Source organism: Lathyrus oleraceus, chromosome 7 (assembly GCF_024323335.1).
Source record: "Lathyrus oleraceus cultivar Zhongwan6 chromosome 7, CAAS_Psat_ZW6_1.0, whole genome shotgun sequence".
Taxonomy (NCBI): Eukaryota; Viridiplantae; Streptophyta; class Magnoliopsida; order Fabales; family Fabaceae; genus Lathyrus; species Lathyrus oleraceus.
In genome coordinates, this window is record NC_066585.1 from 877568 (window position 1) to 905304 (window position 27737).

A 27737-nucleotide genomic window follows, 5' to 3' on the forward strand; every position below is an offset into this window, starting at 1 on the left:
CAGAAAGATGCAGAAAAATCTGTCGAGGAGTTTCCATCAACTCTCTCGGGGACAGGTGGTTAAATAACAATAAGATCCGCCAGAGAAGAAGCTCTACTGGGGAAACTTATCAAGGAACGATGTGAAACTCCGTGGGGAACAACCACAAATCAGGTGTACATAAATCAAAACACTCCTTTCTATCTGCCAGAGAGGAAACTCTGCAAAAGGGATATAATAGCATTTTGCTCCACTGGGGAAGGAAATAAACATCTTCACCACCAGCTCTTAATGCTAGAAGAAATCTTCATACTTGGAGGAGATACAAACATCAAACTCTGATCTGGAAACCCTACTGGGGACAAGCTACAAATGCTCTTGAGGAAACTACCCTCGCTGGAGAAACTGGAAATGAATCCTTCATCAACAAGCGACATAACGGGGATACCTCTTTTCAAAATAAATAAAAAGGGAAACAAGCCTTTCATCAACTGCACTAGGCAATTTCCTGCTGAGGAGACAAATATCTGGAAAGATAGCTCTGCAGGGAACACATGCTTACTCCACTGGAGATTCTTACTCAAGCTGGGGAAAGACAAACTTCCTCGCGAGTACGTCAACTTTTATCAATCTATAAGGGATTTTAGGTCAGTACACACAGGGGATGACAACCATACAGATGATAAATCACAAATGCTAGTGCCTGATATATAGGTATACACATCTCTAAAAGATCGAGGCGAAAATTGGAAAAGGAGGGACCATTCACAAATTACCAATATACCAATCATGGATTGCTACAACTCCGCGGGAGAAACAAGTATGCATACACAAACAAACTACCAGGAATGCATTTGATGAAGATCCAACTAGGGGAAAGCAATCCATAAGACCGATCAATCCACTGCCATCAAGGAGAACTTCTCATACCAGACTCTCTGGGAAGCTGATGATATATCATTCTTTCTGTGCTCGGTTGGGGAGACAACTTGAAAGCTGATGAAGAGGATATAAGAATGCCAGAATATGAACAAATGTCTTACCTTTTGGTGATCATACTATCCTTGGGAAAGCACTGAGGACATTCCACTTATCCTTTCAGTCATTGTGAATGTTCACTTTGTTTAAAAACTGTTTATTCATGAGAACTTTATTTGTTTAAAACACTGATATTCATTAATTAAAACATGTAAACATTTGTTAAACAGAAACAAAATAAGAGTGCAAAGAATTGGATAAAGGCTCAAATTTATTTAAGAGAATGGTAGTCCGCAAATGGCGAGACTCCATGGATCTTTACAAATTTGAAATTGGTGATATACATGGAAAAGGGCTACATTGAACATAATGACCGTTTCTCCACCAACTCTGAATCCACTGTATTTGAAACTTCAGTTGATGATGACTGAGCGAAAATCTTTGATAGGCGACAGTTGTAGAAAAAAGTCTTGTCAGGATGCAGTTACTTGCCAAATCCCTAATTTTTGCCTAGATTGCCCCAGGGTGAGGTACTCAATCTAGCACGATATATATATATATATATAATATATATATATATATATATATATATATATATATATATATATATATATATATATATATATATATATATATATATATATATATATATATATATATATATATATATATATATATATATATATATATATATATATATATATTCATTTTTTTTCATGTCTCTAACTTTCGCCTGGATCGCCCTTTCGGGTTTTCAATCCACCGAGACGCTCATTTTTCCCTAAGTCGCTGTCATACCCCGATTTTGACCCTGAAATTTTTTCATTTTTTTTCATTTTTTATTTGGCACTTGGCCTAAAGTTCATTTGCATACATTCATTCCCAAATCCATATTTTGTGATAAACATCGGTTATTATTTAGCTTTTTGATCATGGTGCTTTGTGATTACAAAATGGATTTTAGTTATTTGATTTTAGTTTTCAATTTTAATTTAATTTCAAAGTAAATCTAATTCCAAATTTCAAGTTAATCTTAATTGTGTTTTTACTAATGATTCAAACTCTAATTGATTTTAATTTCCAAATAAATGTTAGAGTTGATATCAAAGTAATTTTAACGAATTATAGATTAATTTGATTTTAATTGGTTTTATTTGGTTTTTTTGATTTTAACTTGACATTTTGATTAGTCTCAGATTATTTCTAAAATCCATATCCATTTTTTATAACCAAGCATGATCCCATAAACATGTCCATATGCATTGCATTACATGAAATTTGGCATTGTGTGAATCATTTTACATAAGCTAAATACTATTACAACTTATTATATCCTAGTGACTAATACATATTACAATAATTGGTTGGAATTAAAAGGAAATATGGAGGAAAAATTCCACAACAAAAAAAAACTCTTCAACCTTTTCCCTCACCGTCTCCCTCCACCATCATCATGCACAAGACTCACCCGTCACTCCTTGAACCAATCTTCAACAGTCCAGAAATATGTAACATCAGCCAAAACAATCCAACACAACAGCTGATTCATTTTCTTCCGACAAACTTCCTGCACAATATTAACCATAACAATATCAGCAGCGAGCAGCAAAGACAACAGAGGAGACATTCAAACACCGACGACAACCGCAGAAACAGCCGCAGTCATCTCAACATGATATTATAAAAAACGGTGTCATTGCTTCTAACCAGATCTCAAATCAATTTGTTCAGCTTTCGGTTGATACACAAGAACCCTGCAACAAAGCCATAGTGAAATCACAGCAGCATCAACCAAAATCATGACCAAACAGGCTTTGAAATTATTTTATCAGATGGCTAATGATTGTGATACTAAGCCTAACAATGTAACTTTCATCTCAATTCTATCTTCTTGAAGTCATTCAGGTTTAATTAAAGAAGGGATACAAATGTTTGATATCATGATTAGCGAGTATCAATTGGTACCAAACTCAAAGCATTATGCGATAACGGTTGATCTTCTTGGTCGAATGGGGGAGTTGAATACGGCTTCGGACGTAATTAACGACATGCCAATGCAAGCTGGGCCTGATATATGGGGAGCCTCACTCGACGCCTGTCGCCGACATCAAAATATGAAGATGTAATTTGCCTTAACCTCTTCTTTAAGGAGTCCTGAGAAATTCAAACTCAAACCATAAAAAAGGAGAATAAGAGGATCAACAAGCAGAAGAAGCAAATTAAAAAAATTTGAATGGTTTTGAAGGCTGGGTAGATCCCAAAATCGTTTCTAGTAGTACTAGAAAAAAATCCAAAAAGAAAATATCACAGTGTATTCCGTAAAAAAAGGAAAAGCCACAAATGACTCAGAGGAGGATTACCTTTCGTTTAAGTGATGGGTCGTTTGAATCAGCTTTGAAGGACCTTTAGTTTTCACAATAGAAAGTCTTCGAAGCTTGCACTGCCGACAATCTCTTGTGGACAACCGGTGAAGCATTGAGAATTGAGAAAGAATAACTTGATGCCGTTGTTAATTTTGCTGTCAAATGCAAGACATAATAACAGTACGACAATTTCTCAGAAGCCTACAATTGTTATAAAGGAATTGCAAATTATTATGAAGCTTACAATTCGAATGTGCATCGGGGCATACTTTTCTGGAGATCATGCTTACCGTTGTTGAACATTACAGTGCAATTGTTCCATGGCAATTAGTAGCTCAGAAGGTTGATGGCTCTTTGGTTGACGAAAGACCCTGGTGTTCATCCTGAAACTTACAACAAAAGATGATAATTACAAACATGTGGCCCAACAAAATCAACCAAACAGTTCCAGACTCGCGACAAAAAGTATGTTTTCGGGATGTGTCGGAATGACTTGTTGGTTGGTTCTCAATTTTCTCTAGAAAGGAGGCATGGATTTTGCGGGATTGTTATCTGCTTGTTGTTAATTTAAGAGTGCTAGCAATGTCTCGTGCATTTGGCAACCGTATGCTGAAGCCATTTGTTGTAGCAGAACCTGAGATCCAGGAGCAGAAAATAGAGAAGAAACCGGGTGAGAGCAATATCCTGCCAAAACAACAACAAACAATGTCAAATTGTTACAAAATTAAGGAAACCTCAGTGGAAGAAAGCAATTTCAATATTTTCAAAGAGAACAATTTCGAGGCAAAAAATGTGATCCTTGGAGACAGAGTCCCATTTATTATGTTTATTACTATAATAATCATAAACCTCAGAAGTTGCTGTGTCGCATACCAAATGGCACCAGTTTGGTCCTCATGCTCAAACCGTTTTGTTGTCGCAGCAACCAAACTCCAATCTCACATTTGTTTCACTGCCGCCATTGCCATTCAACACTATAGCACATCTCCTCACCAAATTACCCAACCATAACCTGCAAAAAAATTAAACCAAATCACATTGGTCACTATCAAAACCGCACATTCAACAAGTCAGAGTAAAACAACAGGAACGAGCCATCCAGAGGAAGAAACAGGAACAATTGCAGATATAAGATCCTCAAAAACATGCTTTGAATGACTGTCAATCTGTGTAACAGCTGATACCTCAATAGCCGGAAGAATATCAAGTATATGCTCGAAAACTTTTTCTGGCCAGACTTTAATAACAGCAGAAAGCAGAGAAAATATATGGTTGCGGAAGTTGTAATGGTTCATTCACCTACGGCAACAGTTATTGCAAAATCCAATCTGGTCGATTATTCTGTTGATATAAGTGGGCTTGAGACGGGTTTCACTCATGACTCTAGATTACATTCCAAAGGACTTGATAATAGATAGACTGGGATGCCTTTTACAAACTTGTGCTCAGTCAACGAAACTTCAGCCTTCAATACACAGAAGCTTGATTACAACCTTGTCTACGTTTTATCATTCTGAGAGTTGCACCAATGGGCTATCCAATTGAGCCATATTCCGTTTAGAACTCGTACCTGTCACCAAAATTTTATCAGCAGCTACATTGAAACCAGAGAAGCTTTTGCTCCAAATTTCACTGCAGTAACACAAATTAATTAGTCAAAGCTGCAGAATTTCGAAAAATTCCCAAATTGGAATAGAGACAAAACTCAAAGAGAAAGTTTGAGCTCAGATTACCTTTTCCAAATTGTAGCATCAAACAGGATAATTCGAATTCTGAGCCCGGAAAGGAGTTCGCAGGGATGCTTCTTTCACCAAAGACCAAACGAAACCCTAAACATAAATAGGGAAAGCGAATCAGTGAGAAAGGGGACGAAAAATTTAGCGGCGAAAAACTTCAAAAGCGAAAACCCTAACCCCCAAACCAGAAAAGAAATCGATTGAAAGAGGCGAAGGAAGGAGATTCGGTCGTTACCTGAGCTACTGACTCAACACAAAGGTGAGCTTTCTTTCAAAGTTTCACGCGATTGGGAGAGAGACGAGTTGTGAGAGGGATTTGGTGTGAGATTCGTAGAGGGAAGCGAGAGAGAAAAACGGAGATTGTGAGTTTTGATTTCGTGAAAGTGAGATTGGGAGAGAGGAGGACGATGAAGCAATTCGTTGCTGTTGCTTTTGTTTTTTTTTTGTTTTTTTTTATTTAGTTCAAGCCAAACAAACCTTTAAGTTATTAAAAAAAAACTAAATTTTTTTTAATATGTTTAGTATTTCTTTTTTTATATAGTGTATATTAATGCTGGTTAATTTTGTTTAGAGTTCCCAACCCATTAACCTCTAGAACCCAACAGCCAGGCGGCTGGGTTTCTTTTGGGTAATCCAATAGGTCTTTTTATTATTATTTAGTTTTTATTTTTAATATTTTTTGTTCCAATCCTTTCTGGTTTATATACTCAAAGGGTTGTGGTAAATAATAACTAATGATAAATGGTCTAGTGGAGAGAGGGTAGTTTCTAGGTTTTAGTGGATTGGGTTTGATACCCGTATCTAGCATTTTATTTCCTTTTGGCATTTTTTTCATGTTTATGTTTTATATTAATTTCTCCTATACTCATAGTTTTTATTATTGTTTAATAACGCAAATTTGATTTCTTTTAATTTCATCATTCATTCAAAACCATTTTAAAACTATTAAAATCACATTTTTCTCGATTCAATATCGAGCCCATTTTCACACCCTTGTAAGTCGATTGCTTTTTTAAGCATCGCCATCAACCTCACATAGCTTACTCTTGGGCTTTCTTACAATGAGCCGGTTCTCTTGCACTTACACTCATGCATTACATTATTTGTTGTTTGGGCCCGATTTAATTATTTCATGATTTTTTAATCCCCATTTAACAAGATGTACCCCACTCCCCCGATGTGTAATAATTTGGTACTGTTTTATTTCTTTATTACTTGACTGTTTAGCTAGATACTAACACAAGAATAAAATCAACAAATTCCAAAAAAATACAAAAATATGACTCGATCCAACGTCGAGTATTTTCTCCATAAACAAGTCAATTCACTTCTCCCCCCAATTTTATTCCACTTATTTTTCAAACTTTCATCAAACGCTTGATTTAATGTCAAGCCATTTTTCCTGATAAAAACTCAAAAAAAAAATATATTAATTCATAGTCAAGACTTTTTCAATAAAGATGGAAGTGGAACGTGGTGTATACCACGCACTCCTGAGACTAGGATTCGAGATGTATATCTCGCCAATCCTAGCTCTCGCCATCATCTAAATTTATCCACTTTGCTCTCTCAAACACTCATTCAAATTTCTCTTAAACGTCCATCAATACTTGATCTAGGTCAAGTCATTTTCACAACAAAACTCAAGATACATAATTCTTATTTAACACTTTTTCAATAAAGGTGGAAATGGAACATGGTGTATACCATGCACTCCTGAGGTTAAGATTCGAGACGTATGCCTCGCCAATCTTAACTCTCGCCATCTTCTAAAACTGTCAATGCGGTTTCTTCAAACCCTTTCCCAGTCAAATTCCAAAAATACTTAATTCCTATCTTAACTTTTTTTAATAAAGATGGAAATGGAACATGGTGTATAACATTCACTCCTGAGGCTAGGATTCGAGATGTATATCTCGCTCATCCAAGTTCTCGCCATCACTCAAAATACATCCAACCAATCAAACTCTTTTCTCGCCGCCGTGCGACTAATCAAAAACCTTTTTCATAAACGAAAGGTATCTTGTCTTAAGTGATACAAAACAATGTTTCGACCACGATTGTTGAGTAGAGATAAATGACGCTTTTCCGAATGTAGATTTATAAATCCGTTCGATGTGTGGTATGCGTCCACTCCTCATCTGTTTTGGGTAAAACAATGTTTTCGTCGATTAATACAGTATAGCCTTCGCTAAAATCGACCAACAAACAAACATTTTTCTACCCAGAACTACGTAAGCCTTGACTTCTCTATTGAGATACGTAGGAGCAGGATTTGTAAATCTTGTCAGGCCCACTAATAAAAAACTTAGGTTTAGTCCTTCGTCAAAAATCCAAAAACATTTTCCTCTCTTTTACTCTTTCTTTCCCACCTAATAATTCGAAAAGCCTAATATTTTAACTAACACTAATGCACACAACTGACCTAATGGTTCCCGTTGAGTACAACGGACGTGAGGGGTGCTAATACCTTCCCCTTGCGTAATCGACTCCCGAACCCTGATATTGGTTGCGATGACCATATCTTATCCTTTCATTTGTCTTGGGTTTTATCGATATTTCCCCTTTCCTTTTTAGGAATAAATAAAGTTCGGTGGCGACTCTGTTCAGTCCATCATTGCGAGCGTACGATCGCGCTTCGCTTTGAAGTCGTATCCCCATATTTTTTTCGAGGTGCGACAGATGGCGACTCTGCTGGGGAATGATAAATTCTAAGCGAGTCAAGCCTAGTTAGGACGTTTGTGTGCCTTTGTTTGTTTAATTTTATGGCTTTTCCCTTATTTATTGCTTTTAATATCTTTATTGTTATATTGATATTTGTTGTATATTGGTTCTATTGTGATTGTTGGTACTTGGGTATTTGATTGCAAACCATGTGGGAAAGACTCTACACCCGAGTCTAGAGTGAAAAAATAACATAAGATAGGACGATGGTTGAGTAGTACAGACTCCCGAGGTGAATACTTCGTAAGAGTCGGTACGAGAACCTCACTTAGAATAGATTCTTTTGCAAATATTGTCGCCCGAGGTGTATACCTCGTAAGCGCCGATGTTTCAAAAGGGTCCGTGACTCTAAGGACCTTTTAGAACATTGAACCTTTGGCCAACTAGAAATGATGGTTGCGTAGTATGGATTCCTGAGGTGAATACTTCGTAAGAATCGATACGAGAACCTCGCTCAGAGTAGATTCCCTAGATGGAGTTGATGACCGGAAAGTATTTTCCGTAAGCGTCAAACAGTCTTTTGAATCCATGACTCGGAGTACCCTGTCTAGAACCCAGTCGATGGTTGCGTAGTACGGACTCCCGAGGTGAATACTTCGTAAGAGTCGGTACGAGAACCTCACCCAGAATAGATTCCCTTGATGGAGTTGACGACCGGAAAGTATTTCCCGTAAGCGTCAAACATTCTTGTGAATCAATGACTCTAGGGATCCTTTGTAACAAAGCCCTAGATCATACCCAGTGAGAACCCCGTTTTGGAAAAGCAATCAAATTTATCAGTACCTTGGACTTTTGAACCCGTGTATTGAAGAAAAAACACAAATATGCATGGCTTGCATTGCATTCATTCACATTTCATTGCATCTGCATCTCATCATAACGCATGTCATTTTCCAGACAAAATACCAAAAAAACTCATCCATCTTTTGTCCGTGAAGCGAAGTGATTCTCAACACGCGTTTAGAACAAAGAACCATGTCTCAGGAGATGATGGACGAGCTAAGGAAAAGCCAAGAAGCACTGAAGGAGGAACTTAACCTTTTGAAGAGCCAAATGAGATAGGTCTTGGAAACCCTGCAAGTCTTGTTGAGAAAAGAGGGTCACCCAATATACACTGCTGCAACAAAGAGAGCTATTACCCCGCATCCATCTGGTGTCACCCCAAGTCAAGGGAAATTCTATGTGGCAACTCCTCATTTACCAGTATATGGACCTCCCTCAAGACGTCATCAGCAACATCCTCTGGCTATTGCTCCTCAAAGTCACCAAAGCCAGGTTCAGAATAAAAATCAGAATCAGAACAAGAGGAACAAGGATCACAATGACTCGATTCCGGTGCCATATAGCAAGCTCTACCCGCAATTGATCCAAAATGCTTTGGTGACACCTCGAGCTCTCACGCCTGTGTCACCATACCTGCCATGGTACAATCCAAATGCAACATGTGAATTCCATAAAGGGGCATTGGGACATGACCTAGATTCTTGCTTTGCGCTAAAAGCCTTGGTACGAGGACTGATTAACAAAAAGAGCTTAGTTTTTGAAGAAGATCACCCGAAGATCAAGTGCGAATACCATACTGGAACAATGGGGCACTCCATCGAGGAATGCATGAGTTTTAAGCTCAAGTTGCAAGGATTAATTGACATAAGGTCACCAACACTCAAGGAGGAGGGCTCAGGTACATATACTTTGATTTCTGGGCCAGATAATGAGAAAGGGAAAGGACCCTTGAGACCCCTCAAGGTTTTGTACCACAAGGAAGATGTCAGGGATGTGGCTAGTGAGCTATCATTGTTTCCTAGTAAGAGCATTGAGATACCGCCTTGGATTTCCAATGTCACGACCTATACCAATGAAAGAAAAGAAGAAGTGAGTAGTGGATCCAAGAGGGTTGCATTCGACGATGAGATTGAAAGAAAAGAATTTGAAGATCATCATGTCAAAGAACTGGTTGATCCCAATCTTCAAGTTTGAAGAAATCAATTCCCTAAAGCTGGCAATCATTTGGTTGTTTCAACACTTCTTTTGTAGTTTCTTTGCATGTTGGTTGTTATTTGCTTTTAAACATTGTTGTTTTATTTGAATTGGTAAGATTAATGGAATGTTTATGCATCTTTTGAATTGATCCATTCGTATTCACTCGTTTCTCATTTATGTTAAAAACAAAAATACTTCTCTCATTCACTTTTGTTTATCAAACCGTTGTGCTAACAAAGATTGGAGGGAGGATGATGAAAATAAAACACCTGAAATTGTTGTGGTATGCTTTTGAAGAAAACCTTGTCGATGATGTAGGGCATTGTTTCAAATCCCCAAACACTGAAGAGATAAGAAGTTAATCCCTAGTCAACCACTTTGAGCCTAGAAGTTGGTGTTTATTTCGGATCTAAAACCCTTAATCTTAACCTGGGGCAGGGTAGTTGTGTTCAGATAGTTTGATCATGCATTCGATCTTTCAAAAAAAAATCGTCCATATGAACACCCTCCAATTAGGTTCAACCACATGTTATCCTTCGCGCACATGTTGAAGTGTCGAAGAAGTTGAGAAAAGATAAAATTAATGTTGGTTGATCCTCATCCACCAATAATGTGGCAGTCAACACCTTTAAAAAAAATAGAAAAAAGCCCACTAGGTCAATACCACAAGATGACTTAGGCAAAAGTTAGGGCATCCCGATGGACCAAAAGCTTCAAAGAAGCGGTCCAGGCAAAATTAGGGATAAAGAAAATCAATCAAAAGGGGTCATTAAATCCTCGACAAAAAAATATGGTGACTGCCATTTCAAGAAAATTAGTCTTGAATCCTCATCACACCTTCGAACCCTCTTGGAAGTCAAATGCGTGTATTGAATTAACTGAACGTAGGAACTGGAGATCATCAAGAAGAAGGGGTGGGTAAAAATAAATTTTGAGCCTTATATCCTTTTGTTTCAAAAAAAACCGTGAACCAGACCACGTTACAACCCTTAAAAGACCTAATTGAGGCAGGGTTTATTTTGAAAGCATACTATAACAAGGTTGTGTTAACTTGACTCCAAACGATTTTTGTAAATCATTTGATGGCACCAACTTGCATACTGTGAATGACTTGATCAACGACTCGTTCATTGTATTTCACCCGTTCATATCAATAAATTTTGATTTCAAATTTTTGCATAAACACTGCATTAAAATTACCATTTTTGAATGAACAATCTTATTTGCGAGTCAACACTTAGCATCAAAGAAATTCAATACACAGTTGAGGAACTTGATGGAGTGAAAGAAGTCTATTCAGGGGCAAATCACTTTGAGCATCAGTTAATTCGAGCTAATCACCCTAAGGGTCATCTAGCCAAGAGTAATTTGCTTCAAGACTTAGACCGGGGTAAGCCACCTCAGAGCTCAATAAGTCCAACTATCCAAAGGACAGTCAACCAAGAGTCTGTCATTCCAACATTTGGTTAGTCAAGTTCGGACCATTGCAAGTTTTAAACACCTGGGGCAAGCCACCTCAGAGCTCAATAAGTCCAACTATCCAAAGGACAGTCAACCAAGAGTCTTCCATTCCAACATTTGGTTAGTCAAGTTCGGACCATTGCAAAGTTTCAAACACTTGGGGCAAGCCATCTCGAGGTAGTCTCATGGCAAGTTGTTTCCAAACCCACTTTCAAGGTGAACATTTCCGAAGTCCCAACAGACTGGGGCAAGATGAGCCACAGAGGGGAAGAACCTCTTTCTTCGTGCTTTCAAACTGCTCAAACAAATTTTGCCATACGTCAACAACTATTGAGTTTAAGACGCGTGCCCGAAAATTATGCTAGCACGATCCGTTAATCCTCCAAAAGGATCCATTGGCTAAGTTGTGGCTATCAAACTGGATAGAATCCTCCTTTGACAACATTTATCATAAAATATTCGGTTGAGTTCTCGGTGTTGAGGAATCATGAGCTTCCATAAAAAGCCTTTACAAACTCCCAGTCTGCCCAGTGTCAGCATTCTCATAATCATGATCATTCATATATCATGCATAAAAGGAAATTCAAATCATGCATAGCCGAAATGTACTTCGTGCTCATTTTGCATTGACCCAGGTCTTGTTGTCGATCCTAGATCCTTTGACCTCTAATTCCAGCTTGTCTTTGGTATCCCTAAACCAACATCCGGTTTTCCCGGTCATTTTCAAGTCCAATTGTTGTTGGCAAAATCCGTTAAAGGGTGGTTGTAGTCCATTGCTTACGGTCAGAGTCCAATTGTTGTTATTCCAGTATCAGGTCATACATGAACCTGTTTTGAAGATTCTTTCTCTGTTTGTTCAAATACTATTCAGGTCATGTATGAACCTGTCATTGAGTTTTATTCCGGGGTCAGGTCATACTTGAACCTGCTCTGAAGAGTTTTTCCAATTTTTATTCAATACCATTCAGGTCATGTATGAACCTGTCATTGAGTTTTATTCCGGGGTCAGGTCATACTTGAACTTGCTCTGAAGAGTTTTTCCAATTTTTGTTCAATACTATTCAAGTCATATATGAACCTGTTGTTGAGCTTTTATTCCGGGGTCAGGTCATACTTGAACCTGCTCTGAAGAGTTTTTCCAATTTTTTGTTTAATACCGTTCAGGTCATATATGAACCTGTCATTGAGCTTTATTCCGGTGTCAGGTCATACTTGAACCTGTTCTGAAGTTTTTTTCCTATGTTTGTTCAATACTATTCAGGTCATATATGAACCCGTTGTTGAACCCTTATTCCGGTGTCAGGTCATACTTGAACCTGTACTGAAGATTGTTCTCTGTTTGTTCAATACTATTCAGGTCATATATGAACCCGTTGTTGAACCTTTATTCCGGTGTCAGGTCATACTTGAACCTGTACTGAAGATTTTTCTCTGTTTGTTCAATACTATTCAGGTCATATATGAACCTGTCATTGAGCTTTATTCCGGTGTCAGGTCATACTTGAACCTGTTCTGAAGTTTTTTTCCTATGTTTGTTCAATACTATTCAGGTCATATATGAACCCGTTGTTGAACCCTTATTCCGGTGTCAGGTCATACTTGAACCTGTACTGAAGATTGTTCTCTGTTTGTTCAATACTATTCAGGTCATATATGAACCTGTCATTGAGCTTTATTCCGGTGTCAAGTCATACTTGAACCTGCTCTGAAGATTTTTTCTCTATTTGTTCAATACTATTCAGGTCATATATGAACCTGTTGTTGAGCTTTATTCCGGTGTCAGGTCATACATGAACCTGTTCTGAAGAGTTTTTCTCCATGATTATTCCCCAGCATTGTCAGGTCTGGTAAGTCATCTGTGAACTTACTCCCTAAATCTCTTGTACTCTGAATGCTGCTTATCAAATTCCACTCCGATTACTCCCCGATGTGTGTTTGACTCTCCAATAGGATTTGGTTTTCCCCAGCGAGTTTGTTTCTTACCACTTGTCTGTCTTCCTGTGGACCATCAGCATTCCCCACAACTTGGTCTGTCTAGTAGCATCCCCTGTCAAGGGTCCACCATATCCCTAGCAGGGAAGAAAATTAAAAAAAAAAAAGTCATGCATCCACGCATATCATGTCATGCATATCATATCATATCATATCATGTCGTAGGGATTCAGGATTAAAATCCGGGTCTTCTTAGTATTTAACCATCTCCCACTATGATCATATAAAGATTGTCTTGCTTCATATGATCTAGTTGAAGATACTTAAATAGGGGCAACTGTCATACCCCGATTTTGACCCTGAAATTTTTTCATTTTTTTTCATTTTTTATTTGACACTTGGCCTAAAGTTCATTTGCATACATTCATTCCCAAATCCATATTTTGTGATAAACATCGGTTATTATTTAGCTTTTTGATCATGGTGCTTTGTGATTACAAAATGGATTTTAGTTATTTGATTTTAGTTTTCAATTTTAATTTAATTTCAAAGTAAATCTAATTCCAAATTTCAAGTTAATCTTAATTGTGTTTTTACTAATGATTCAAACTCTAATTGATTTTAATTTCCAAATAAATGTTAGAGTTGATATCAAAGTAATTTTAACGAATTATAGATTAATTTGATTTTAATTGGTTTTATTTGGTTTTTTTGATTTTAACTTGACATTTTGATTAGTCTCAGATTATTTCTAAAATCCATATCCATTTTTTATAACCAAGCATGATCCCATAAACATGTCCATATGCATTGCATTACATGAAATTTGGCATTGTGTGAATCATTTTACATAAGCTAAATACTATTACAACTTATTATATCCTAGTGACTAATACATATTACAATAATTGGTTGGAATTAAAAGGAAATATGGAGGAAAAATTCCACAACAAAAAAAAACTCTTCAACCTTTTCCCTCACCGTCTCCCTCCACCATCATCATGCACAAGACTCACCCGTCACTCCTTGAACCAATCTTCAACAGTCCAGAAATATGTAACATCAGCCAAAACAATCCAACACAACAGCTGATTCATTTTCTTCCGACAAACTTCCTGCACAATATTAACCATAACAATATCAGCAGCGAGCAGCAAAGACAACAGAGGAGACATTCAAACACCGACGGCAACCGCAGAAACAGCCGCAGTCATCTCAACATGATATTATAAAAAACGGTGTCATTGCTTCTAACCAGATCTCAAATCAATTTGTTCAGCTTTCGGTTGATACACAAGAACCCTGCAACAAAGCCATAGTGAAATCACAGCAGCATCAACCAAAATCATGACCAAACAGGCTTTGAAATTATTTTATCAGATGGCTAATGATTGTGATACTAAGCCTAACAACGTAACTTTTATCTCAATTCTATCTTCTTGAAGTCATTCAGGTTTAATTAAAGAAGGGATACAAATGTTTGATATCATGATTAGCGAGTATCAATTGGTACCAAACTCAAAGCATTATGCGATAACGGTTGATCTTCTTGGTCGAATGGGAGAGTTGAATACGGCTTCGGACGTAATTAACGACATGCCAATGCAAGCTGGGCCTGATATATGGGGAGCCTCACTCGACGCCTGTCGCCGACATCAAAATATGAAGATGTAATCTGCCTTAACCTCTTCTTTAAGGAGTCCTGAGAAATTCAAACTCAAACCATAAAAAAGGAGAATAAGAGGATCAACAAGCAGAAGAAGCAAATTAAAAAAATTTGAATGGTTTTGAAGGCTGGGTAGATCCCAAAATCGTTTCTAGTAGTACTAGAAAAAAATCCAAAAAGAAAATATCACAGTGTATTCCGTAAAAAAAGGAAAAGCCACAAATGACTCAGAGGAGGATTACCTTTCGTTTAAGTGATGGGTCGTTTGAATCAGCTTTGAAGGACCTTTAGTTTTCACAATAGAAAGTCTTCGAAGCTTGCACTGCTGACAATCTCTTGTGGACAACCGGTGAAGCATTGAGAATTGAGAAAGAATAACTTGATGCCGTTGTTAATTTTGCTGTCAAATGCAAGACATAATAACAGTACGACAATTTCTCAGAAGCCTACAATTGTTATAAAGGAATTGCAAATTATTATGAAGCTTACAATTCGAATGTGCATCGGGGCATACTTTTCTGGAGATCATGCTTACCGTTGTTGAACATTACAGTGCAATTGTTCCATGGCAATTAGTAGCTCAGAAGGTTGATGGCTCTTTGGTTGACGAAAGACCCTGGTGTTCATCCTGAAACTTACAACAAAAGATGATAATTACAAACATGTGGCCCAACAAAATCAACCAAACAGTTCCAGACTCGCGACAAAAAGTATGTTTTCGGGATGTGTCGGAATGACTTGTTGGTTGGTTCTCAATTTTCTCTAGAAAGGAGGCATGGATTTTGCGGGATTGTTATCTGCTTGTTGTTAATTTAAGAGTGCTAGCAATGTCTCGTGCATTTGGCAACCGTATGCTGAAGCCATTTGTTGTAGCAGAACCTGAGATCCAGGAGCAGAAAATAGAGAAGAAACCGGGTGAGAGCAATATCCTGCCAAAACAACAACAAACAATGTCAAATTGTTACAAAATTAAGGAAACCTCAGTGGAAGAAAGCAATTTCAATATTTTCAAAGAGAACAATTTCGAAGCAAAAAATGTGATCCTTGGAGACAGAGTCCCATTTATTATGTTTATTACTATAATAATCATAAACCTCAGAAGTTGTTGTGTCGCATACTGTCATACCCCAAAATTTGCCCGTTGATATTACAAAGCATTCCTCAAGACTCTCCGACTTGTTCTGCAAGGCACTGACATCAAATGGACAAAAGCCCAGCTCACAACAGGCCCAATCCAAAAGTGGCCCAAAATAGCTTGCTCGCTAGGCGAGCAATTCCTTCGCCTAGCGAACACTTCATCATGACACTCGCCCAGCGAAGCATCCGATCCAGAAAAAAGCCCAAAACTAGCTTGCTCGCTAGGCGAGCAATTCCTTCGCCTAGCGAAGTTTGCGAAAATCTGAAGTTTTGGACCTCATTTTAAGCCCATTAGGTCACCACCACTACTACTATAAATACCAGCTCTTCAGCCACGAAAACAGACAGACGGACGGACACCGAAACGGAGAGACCAGGACGCAGGACGGAAATCCCTGGTGCAAAAACCCTGCTAACCTGAAGGCAGCCCATCCGCGCCGAAGCTACCGCCGCCCAACTCAATCCGGCCTCCAAGCAATCAGTCCCTTTCAATATCGCAATTGTACACAGGTTTGCGTATCACCGCTGTTTTACGTTTCCAATTGATATTCTTCACATACATGATGCATTCCGATTAAAGTTTTTATATGTAATTCGATTTCGTACGGGAATCTAAGTATGAATATCCTGTATAATTGTCTATGCTATGCCTGTGATCAAATGCCATAAGAGTGCAGGTTTTCGGAAGTCATGCTGCTATCAAACTCCAAACCCGTGGCTGCTCGCTAGCTCATCGCTAAGCGAGCCTGCAGCGAGCATTCGCTGAGCCTTCGCTAGGCGAAGCAGAGGCGAACGGGACAGTGGCTGCTTTGTCCCTTTGCTGTTCTATCTTATGCTTATCTAATTACGATTTTCGCATCACTTGGCCTGAACTCATAACTGTTATGTTTATCTTATGGTGCAATTGTCAAATCATACTTTATCTCAATGCTCTAACCCGTGTGTTGAATGGTGTAAAGGCTTCCATATCCTCAATGAAGTGGCCGGCTAGGTACTCCACTTTATGTGTGGGGAGACCTTCATGGAGATGGATTCTAAATTACTTCACTTTAATGTGAAGATTCATATTGATTGCCTAATTAATTTTAATGTATTGATTTTAATGTGTTGATTTTAATGTGGAGATTCATCATAATTACCTAATGAACGTTAAAATACGGACTTTAAATAAATGGTATCGGACCTCTCTTTGTTACCCCTCGATTACATAATACGGTCATGTCCCGCGAATATGGGGATACCCTTAGCAAAGACCCTTCGGTTAAATCATCATGGTCCCTCGGATGTTGCCTTCGAAAATACGATTTTGTCCCTCGATGACCCTTCGGTGTAGCCTACGGTTAAATGATGATAGTCCCTTCGAATGCTAAGGTATCCTCATAACTGTTGCCTTCAATGACCAGCCGATGACCCTACGATGACCCTTTACATCCCAAGGATAAAACTACTTATTTCTCAATAGTAAGGACAGTTTTACCCTCACAAGGATAGGAAATACAGTAAAGACCTCGGACAGGTATAACCCTTAATTGCTCATTCATAACCTAAAAATACTTTTCACACTTTACACATCTCAAACATCCTTTTTGGAAAATCACCACTTAGCATACATCCGTACTAGGATCATTGCTGAGTTATATTTTTCTGAATAACTTTCAAATCTAAACGAGATAACCACTTTGTATACATTCATGCAAGAATCATTACAAAGTTAAATTCTCATTTTCCAAGCATTTTTCACACATTTCTCAAAACACTTTTTCAAACCGGGAAAACATAAATGATTGAGCAATTAAGAGCCCATGGATAACCATGGATACAAAGGGTGCTAACACCTTCCCTTTGTATAATGTACCTCCCGAACCTAAGAATCTAAATTAAGGTCTTTCCTGTTCTTTTCCACCTTTCTCTATGGGATAAAAGAAAAGTCGGTGGCGACTCTTGCTAACCGCGACATTGCGATTAAAAACACAAAAAGTTCAGTTCACCGTATGACAGAACTGGCGACTCTGCTGGGGACTACAAAGAGAGGTCACCTTAAAAAATCATTTATGTTTTCAAACTGTTCCTTCTTTTGAGGGTATTTTATGCTTGAGTGAAAGATCCTACACCCGGATCTAGTGTACCTTAGGTAAGTAGCAGTAGATCATCGCGACTATCCGGCGTATACTGGAATGGTTAAAATGATGGCTACGGTTAATGTGACACTTTGGATGTCCTGATGTTCCTCATGTTCACTTGAGGAAAAATTTGGCTCCCGCGTGGTGTCATTAAAGCATTAACCAGACCTTTAGAACCCTAATTGACTCATCCTAGCCATTAGAAAGTAGTGAGATAACTGGCTTCGGTTCCGACTGCGGTTGGTTGAGACTCGATACTACACTCTTTGAGATTGGACTTTAGGGAAGCTTCGGTCAACCACTTGGTGTTGCACTGAAGTGGACTTAAAGGAAGGTCAATGATTTGAGATCCTTCTAGAACCCGGTTACTATTCTAGGACAGGTTGAACCAACTAAACTTCAGTGGGGAGGGTACTTACCTATGGAACTCATGCAAGCCTTAAAACCTAGGAATGATTGTTGTGTGACTTGCTTGTGTTTGTTACTTACATAACATCATAACATCATGACATCATGGCATTGTACTAACCATTTCAAGGACTTAGGGATTTAACTTTACTCTATTTTGCAAAAAAACAAAAAAAAACAAAAAAAAAACAAAAAAAACAAAAAAAAAAGTCTCTTTTTTTGGTAGTCTATACAAAGTTAAATTCCAAAAGGCCTTGAAAACATTTCATACATTGCATAGCATGACATAACATTGCATAACAGGTACTCTAAAGGGATCAATGTTCTCACGGTTTTCCTCCAAACAGAAAAATGGACCTCAAACAAATTGTCAAAGATCTCCAGGCTCAGAATGCTCAACTCCAGGAGATGATCTTGAAATTATCCAAGGGGCAGGAGGAACTGAAAGCTCTCTTGCTCGAGCAAAAGGAAGACAAGAAACCGGTGAGTTTCATTAACCCGGGAAGAAGGCGTAAAGGACAGGCCACAGGAGTCAAGTTTGGAATCCCGAATGGTCCAGAAGAGGGGGCGGAGAATGATTCAGAAGATGAGAATGCTGATCCTTTCAACCCTGAGGATGACGATGAAGATTACGAGAATGAACAGTACTCTCCAAAAGATGACAAGTACAAGTTGTTGGAAGAACGCATGCTAGCTATGGAGGGTCAGAAGGCGCCCGGTCTGGATTTCGAAAGTTTGGGTCTAGTCTCCGATGTGATCATTCCTCGCAAATTCAAGGTCCCCGCTTTCACTCAGTATGATGGGGCATCTTGTCCTCAAATGCATCTGAGAGCTTATGTGAGAAAGATTCAGCCGTACACCACTAATAAGAAGCTATGGATCCATTTCTTCCAAGAGAGTCTGTCTGGCACACAGTTGGAGTGGTACTATCAGCTCGAGAGCTCTGACATCCGCACCTGGACTGATTTAGCAACAGCTTTCTACAAGCACTACCAGTATAACTCTGAACTAGCACCTACTCGGCTACAGTTGCAGAATATGACTATGGGATCTAAAGAAAGCTTCAAAGAATATGCTCAAAAATGGAGAGATTTGGCTGGCAGAGTCAAACCCCCTATGACTGATCGAGAATTAGTGGACATGTTCATGAGCACACTGACTGGCCCATTCTACAGCCATCTGTTGAGGAGTTCCTCATTGGGTTTCACTGAACTTATATTAACAGGTGAACATGTTGAAAGTGGCATTCGAAGTGGAAAGATACAGGCGACTACCTTTGATCCTCCGGAGACTCCTAATGACATTACTGCCCCTCTGCCTAATCATGACGAGACTGTCAATGCTGTGGAAGATACTGATAACGATTATGACTTGGATAGCTGGATTTTCCCAACAATTGGTGACGGATTCAATAATTGGAAGGCTGAAGACACTATCCCGATTTCCTTTAGTCAGGAATAATTGTTATTGCTATTTTAGTGCTTCAAAGCATTGTGTCTATACCCGGGGCATAATAGCTAATTTTTCAAGGGTTTTGTCATTTTCATAAGCATATTTACATTCAATAAATCAATGGACTTTTTGCATTCAAATATTGCGCTCTTTATCTTTCCTGTCATTTTTCAAACAAGCTATGTTTTCTTGCACACACTCACGTAACAAATTCCATATTCATACCCACTCTGGATCCTATTGATAATAGTTCTGCTACTGTTCATTATGACTTTGAAAATCCGATCTACCAAGCCGAGGATGGAAGTGAGGAAGATTGTGAAGTCCCTGGAGAACTTGCCAGACTGGTACTACAAGAAGAAAAGACCATACAGCCGCATGAGGAATCAATTGAAATTGTAAATCTAGGTACTGAAATAGACAAGAGAGAAGTCAGAGGTTTCTTGGGACCCTTGAATTACATTGCCCGATTCATTCCACACTTGACTGCTACCTGCAAACCATCTTCAAATTACTAAAATCAAGAGATGGTATGGAATGATGAATGACAAAATCAAGAAGTATCTCCAAGAACCTCCACTTCTGATGCTACCATTTGAAGGAAGACCTCTAATCATGTATTTGACCGTGTTAGAAAATTCAATAGGGTGTGCTGGGGCAACATGACGAGTCTGGTCGAAAAGAGCATGTCATACACTGCCTTAGCAAAAGGTACCGACTGTGAAACAAGATACTCACAGCTCGAGAAAGCTTGCTGCGCTTTGGCTTGGGCTGCTCGCCGACTAAGACAGTATATGTTGAATTATACCACTTTATTGATTTCTAAGATGGATCTTATCAAATATACGTTCGAGAAACCTGCTGTCTCCTGAAAGAGTTATCACTGACAATGGTACTAAACTGAACTCTGCATGCAGTTCAAAATAAAACACCATAACTCTTCTCCGTGCCGGCCAAAGATGAACGGCGCCGTGGAGGCTGCTAATAAGAATATTAAGAAGATTATACAAAAGATGACAGTAATCTACAAAGACTGGCATGAGATGTTACCATTTGCTCTCCATGGTTATCGCACCTCAGTGCGCACTTCGACAGGGGCAACTCCGTTCCCTTTAGTCTACGGAATGGAAGCCGTTTTACCATTGGAAGTTCAGATTCCCTCTCTAAGAATCAGGAAAGACGCGGGTTTAGATGAAGATGAATGGATTCAGACTCGACTCGATCAGATAACTTTGAGAAGAGACTTGCGGTTGTTTGTCATGGGCAGATATATCAGAAGCGCATAATCCGGGCATTTAACAAGAAGGTCAAGAGACAGGTATATCAAATTGGCGACTTGGTGATCAAGCGTATCATTCTACCGCAAGGTGATCCCAGAGGTAAATGGACTCCCACATACGAAGGGCCAATTGTAGTTAAGAAGTTATTCTCTGGTGGAGCCATGATGCTTGCTACAACGGATGGCGAAGACTTCCCGCATCCCGTGAACGCAGACATAGTCAAAAAATACTACGCATAAAAGAGACCCGCTAGGTCGACGTATCTAGGCAAAAGTAGGGGCATCCCGGCGAACCAAAAGGGTTCGGGCAAAAATTAGGGATAAACATAAAAAAAAAATATGCACCCGGCAAGTCGAAAACCTGAAAAGGCGGCTTGGGCAAAAAGGGGTATCCTGGTGGATCGAAAACCTGAAAAGGCGGTCCAGGCAAAAATTAGGGATCAAAGCGTATGACTATGTCCCGTTCTCAGACAGCTCCATCCAAGTTCAAAGGACTGAACAAGCTAATCACCTCTATCCGACAGCAGGAGATGAGATGCTTGAAGACATGATGACAGTAGTGGAATTAAAATCAATAGGACTTTTTCTGCATAGCTTTCTCTTTGTTTTCTTGACAATTTCCTCTTACTAGGATTTTTGTCTCCTTGTACGCAAATTGCCTGTTTATAGGCCCTCTTTCAAAATCAATCCAATTTTATTTCCAAAAAGATGCTTTTGTTTTACTTCCTCTGTTTTGTTTGCGTAAATGTCCATTGATTTAATTTGAATTGATTTATGCATTTGAATATGATCAATGTTTACAAAGATGCATGCTTAAAATAGAAATAGCGATTACTACAAGACTTCGGGACCAAGGAGAAGGTCTAACCACGCTTTCCAATGAATCCGTTGCTAATTCGATTCCCCGGCGACGCCAATCATTCCCCAGAAGAGGTCGGCACCACCATACCGACAGGTCATCTCTTCCATCCCCAGCCAGGCTCTGTTGAGTGTTTCCATCGTCAGACAGAAATCAAGTATCCCCCAGCCGAGACAGGGTCATCAATACCAATGTCTCCGACCAGCAGACTGAGGTTTATCTCCCCAGTAGAGTTCCCTGGAGGAACGTTTCAGACGCATAGTGCATTCATTACATCATTTCACATCACATACCGCATCATATACATTACATCATTTCGTAACATATACATGCATACAATGCTCGCATTTATTCTAGACGCCTAATTCGCTCATCACATCATTTCACAGCATACGCATGCATACATCGTTCGCAGTTATTTTCGAAAGCATAAAACATCTCATGCATCATGACATTGCGTGAAACTAACTTTATTTTTCAGGCTAATTATCCTCCTGATCACATTCAAGATTCGAATACAGCTCTCAGATATAATCCATCTGACGAACGTTCTGACATCCTCCCAATGGTGGCATCTCTAAGCCCACCCCAGATATTCACTCCAAATACAACAAATATCATCAGATACAGCCTAACATACGGTTCATTCTGACTCGGCCCAACATGTGACTCTTTCAGCTCAGATACGGTCTAACGTACGATCCATTCTGACTATCAACAGCCCATACGGTCTAACGGACGACCCATTTGGACTTTCAAATCAGATACGATCTAGCATACGATCCATTCTGATCTTCAACAACTCAAGTAAGGTTTAATGTACGACCAAGTTAGACCTTCATCTACTCAGATGCTACCTTCGGACAGGTACATTTCTGAATAGTAGTCTAGTATACGGCTACTCCCTTACTCAGATGCTACCTTCGGACAGGTACATTTCTGAATAGTAGTCTAGTATACGGCTACTCCCTTACTCAGATGCTACCTTCGGACAGGTACATTTCTGAATGGTAGTCTAGTATACGGCTACTCCCTTACTCAGATGCTACCTTCGGACAGGTACATTTCTGAATGGTAGTCTAGTATACGGCTACTCCCTTACTCAGATGCTACCTTCGGACAGGTACATTTCTGAATGGTAGTCTAGTATACGGCTACTCCCTTACTCAGATGCTACCTTCGGACAGGTACATTTCTGAATAGTAGTCTAGTATACGGCTACTCCCTTATCAGATGCTACCTTCGGACAGGTACATTTCTGAATGGTAGTCTAGTATACGACTACTCCCTTTTAAGCAGATTCAGCCTAACGGACGGCTCATTCTGTTACTCAGATGCTACCTTCGGACAGGTACATTTCTGAATGGTAGTCTAGTATACGACTACTCCCTTTTAAGCAGACTCAGCCTAATGGACGGCTCATCCTGCTCAGATACGGTTTAATGTACGACCAAGTTAGACCTTCATCTCCTCAGATGCTACCTAGTGACAGGTCCATTTTTGAATTGTAGTCTAGCGTACGACTACCCCCTTTCATCATCAGACACAGCCTAACGGACGGCTCATCCTGCAACTCCAATACAGTCTATCATAAGACCCATTGGGATCTTCAACTCAGAGACGATCTAGCGTACGATCCGTTCTGATTTTTCATCCTCGACTAAGTCATCCGCCTAACGAACAACTCACTCTGGTATTCAGATACGGTCCAGTGTATGATCCATTCTGATCCCTTATCCCCAGCAGTATATAGCATACTCTGACTCCCCAGCGAAGTCAACAGCATGATGGATGATTCACTATACGGTCTAGCGTATGACCCGGTATGACATCCATGTCTTCAGATATCGTCTAACGTACGACACAACCTGAAGCTCCCATCACCAAACTTCCTGGATGGCATCTTTAAGGCCATCCCCATCAAGACTAATGGACAAGCGCAAATTTTGGGGGCAATCTAGTGTTCAATAATCTTTCACCTCCAGACCACGAACGGCACATACCATTCTACTCTCTCGGTTCAAGAATATTGAACAGGGGCAGCTGTCATACCCCAAAATTTGCCCGTTGATATTACAAAGCATTCCTCAAGACTCTCCGACTTGTTCTGCAAGGCACTAACATCAAATGGACAAAAGCCCAGCTCACAACAGGCCCAATCCAAAAGTGGCCCAAAATAGCTTGCTCGCTAGGCGAGCAATTCCTTCGCCTAGCGAACACTTCATCATGACACTCGCCCAGCGAAGCATCCGATCCAGAAAAAAGCCCAAAACTAGCTTGCTCGCTAGGCGAGCAATTCCTTCGCCTAGCGAAGTTTGCGAAAATCTGAAGTTTTGGACCTCATTTTAAGCCTATTAGGTCACCACCACTACTACTATAAATACCAGCTCTTCAGCCACGAAAACAGACAGACGGACGGACACCGAAACGGAGAGACCAGGACGCAGGACGGAAATCCCTGGTGCAAAAACCCTGCTAACCTGAAGGCAGCCCATCCGCGCCGAAGCTACCGCCGCCCAACTCAATCCGGCCTCCAAGCAATCAGTCCCTTTCAATATCGCAATTGTACACAGGTTTGCGTATCACCGCTGTTTTACGTTTCCAATTGATATTCTTCACATACATGATGCATTCCGATTAAAGTTTTGATATGTAATTCGATTTCGTACGGGAATCTAAGTATGAATATCCTGTATAATTGTCTATGCTATGCCTGTGATCAAATGCCATAAGAGTGCAGGTTTTCGGAAGTCATGCTGCTATCAAACTCCAAACCCGTGGCCGCTCGCTAGCTCATCGCTAAGCGAGCCTGCAGCGAGCATTCGCTGAGCCTTCGCTAGGCGAAGCAGAGGCGAACGGGACAGTGGCTGCTTTGTCCCTTTGCTGTTCTATCTTATGCTTATCTAATTACGATTTTCGCATCACTTGGCCTGAACTCATAACTGTTATGTTTATCTTATGGTGCAATTGTCAAATCATACTTTATCTCAATGCTCTAACCCGTGTGTTGAATGGTGTAAAGGCTTCCATATCCTCAATGAAGTGGCCGGCTAGGTACTCCACTTTATGTGTGGGGAGACCTTCATGGAGATGGATTCTAAATTACTTCACTTTAATGTGAAGATTCATATTGATTGCCTAATTAATTTTAATGTATTAATTTTTAATGTATTGATTTTAATGTGTTGATTTTAATGTGGAGATTCATCATAATTACCTAATGAACGTTAAAATACGGACTTTAAATAAATGGTATCGGACCTCTCTTTGTTACCCCTCGATTACATAATACGGTCATGTCCCGCGAATATGGGGATACCCTTAGCAAAGACCCTTCGGTTAAATCATCATGGTCCCTCGGATGTTGCCTTCGAAAATACGATTTTGTCCCTCGATGACCCTTCGGTGTAGCCTACGGTTAAATGATGATAGTCCCTTCGAATGCTAAGGTATCCTCATAACTGTTGCCTTCAATGACCAGCCGATGACCCTACGATGACCCTTTACATCCCAAGGATAAAACTACTTATTTCTCAATAGTAAGGACAGTTTTACCCTCACAAGGATAGGAAATACAGTAAAGACCTCGGACAGGTATAACCCTTAATTGCTCATTCATAACCTAAAAATAATTTTCACACCTTACACATTTCAAACATCCTTTTTGGAAAATCACCACTTAGCATACATCCGTACTAGGATCATTGCTGAGTTATATTTTTCTGAATAACTTTCAAATCTAAACGAGATAACCACTTTGTATACATTCATGCAAGAATCATTACAAAGTTAAATTCTCATTTTCCAAGCATTTTTCACACATTTCTCAAAACACTTTTTCAAACCGGGAAAACATAAATGATTGAGCAATTAAGAGCCCATGGATAACCATGGATACAAAGGGTGCTAACACCTTCCCTTTGTATAATGTACCTCCCGAACCTAAGAATCTAAATTAAGGTCTTTCCTGTTCTTTTCCACCTTTCTCTATGGGATAAAAGAAAAGTCGATGGCGACTCTTGCTAACCGCGACATTGCGATTAAAAACACAAAAAGTCCAGTTCACCGTATGACACATACCAAATGGCACCAGTTTGGTCCTCATGCTCAAACCGTTTTGTTGTCGCAGCAACCAAACTCCAATCTCACATTTGTTTCACTGCCGCCATTGCCATTCATCACTATAGCACATCTCCTCACCAAATTACCCAACCATAACCTGCAAAAAAATTAAACCAAATCACATTGGTCACTATCAAAACCGCACATTCAACAAGTCAGAGTAAAACAACAGGAACGAGCCATCCAGAGGAAGAAACAGGAACAATTGCAGATATAAGATCCTCAAAAACATGCTTTGAATGACTGTCAATCTGTGTAACAGCTGATACCTCAATAGCCGGAAGAATATCAAGTATATGCTCGAAAACTTTTTCTGGCCAGACTTTAATAACAGCAGAAAGCAGAGAAAATATATGGTTGCGGAAGTTGTAATGGTTCATTCACCTACGGCAACAGTTATTGCAAAATCCAATCTGGTCGATTATTCTGTTGATATAAGTGGGCTTGAGACGGGTTTCACTCATGACTCTAGATTACATTCCAAAGGACTTGATAATAGATGGACTGGGATGCCTTTTACAAACTTGTGCTCAGTCAACGAAACTTCAGCCTTCAATACACAGAAGCTTGATTACAACCTTGTCTACGTTTTATCATTCTGAGAGTTGCACCAATGGGCTATCCAATTGAGCCATATTCCGTTTAGAACTCGTACCTGTCACCAAAATTTTATCAGCAGCTACATTGAAACCAGAGAAGCTTTTGCTCCAAATTTCACTGCAGTAACACAAATTAATTAGTCAAAGCTGCAGAATTTCGAAAAATTCCCAAATTGGAATAGAGACAAAACTCAAAGAGAAAGTTTGAGCTCAGATTACCTTTTCCAAATTGTAGCATCAAACAGGATAATTCGAATTCTGAGCCCGGAAAGGAGTTCGCAGGGATGCTTCTTTCACCAAAGACCAAACGAAACCCTAAACATAAATAGGGAAAGCGAATCAGTGAGAAAGGGGACGAAAAATTTAGCGGCGAAAAACTTCAAAAGCGAAAACCCTAACCCCCAAACCAGAAAAGAAATCGATTGAAAGAGGCGAAGGAAGGAGATTCAGTCGTTACCTGAGCTACTGATTCACCACAAAGGTGAGCTTTCTTTCAAAGTTTCACGCGTTTGGGAGAGAGACGAGTTGTGAGAGGGATTTGGTGTGAGATTCGTAGAGGGAAGCGAGAGAGAAAAACGGAGATTGTGAGTTTTGATTTCGTGAAAGTGAGATTGGGAGAGAGGAGGACGATGAAGCAATTCGTTGCTGTTGCTTTTGTTTTTTTTTTGTTTTATTTTATTTAGTTCAAGCCAAACAAACCTTTAAGTTATTAAAAAAAAAACTAAAATTTTTTTAATATGTTTAGTATTTCTTTTTTTATATAGTGTATATTAATGCTGGTTAATTTTGTTTAGAGTTCCCAACCCATTAACCTCTAGAACCCAACAGCCAGGCGGCTGGGTTTCTTTTGGGTAATCCAATAGGTCTTTTTATTATTATTTAGTTTTTATTTTTAATATTTTTTGTTCCAATCCTTTCTGGTTTATATACTCAAAGGGTTGT

General features: G+C 39.3%; 4 long non-coding RNA genes across 8 annotated transcripts; all 4 read right to left on the minus strand.

Moving 5' to 3' along the window:
• Window positions 1–2193: 2193 nt before the first annotated feature.
• On the minus strand, window positions 2194–2824 carry LOC127108001 (uncharacterized). Its single transcript, XR_007795887.1, has 2 exons — window positions 2665–2824; window positions 2194–2524 (listed from the first exon to the last, which is right to left on the minus strand). It is a non-coding gene; the product is annotated as an uncharacterized LOC127108001 (long non-coding RNA).
• Window positions 2825–2984: 160 nt separating this feature from the next.
• Window positions 2985–15559, minus strand: LOC127108000 (uncharacterized). Of its 4 annotated transcripts, none has more exons than XR_007795886.1 (3): window positions 15355–15559; window positions 3318–3521; window positions 2985–3111 (listed from the first exon to the last, which is right to left on the minus strand). It is a non-coding gene; the product is annotated as an uncharacterized LOC127108000 (long non-coding RNA). The 4 variants fall into 4 exon arrangements; XR_007795885.1 differs by having other exon boundaries at window positions 3318–3475; window positions 15355–15558; XR_007795883.1 differs by lacking the exon at window positions 15355–15559 and adding an exon at window positions 3611–3814.
• On the minus strand, window positions 13938–14728 carry LOC127108002 (uncharacterized). Its single transcript, XR_007795888.1, has 2 exons — window positions 14409–14728; window positions 13938–14268 (listed from the first exon to the last, which is right to left on the minus strand). It is a non-coding gene; the product is annotated as an uncharacterized LOC127108002 (long non-coding RNA).
• Window positions 15560–26550: 10991 nt separating the features above from the next.
• Window positions 26551–27396, minus strand: LOC127108003 (uncharacterized). 2 transcript variants are annotated; one of them, XR_007795890.1, is made up of 4 exons: window positions 27253–27396; window positions 27015–27110; window positions 26852–26913; window positions 26551–26746 (listed from the first exon to the last, which is right to left on the minus strand). It is a non-coding gene; the product is annotated as an uncharacterized LOC127108003 (long non-coding RNA). The 2 variants fall into 2 exon arrangements; XR_007795889.1 differs by lacking the exon at window positions 26551–26746 and having other exon boundaries at window positions 26805–26913; window positions 27253–27332.
• Window positions 27397–27737: the final 341 nt, after the last annotated feature.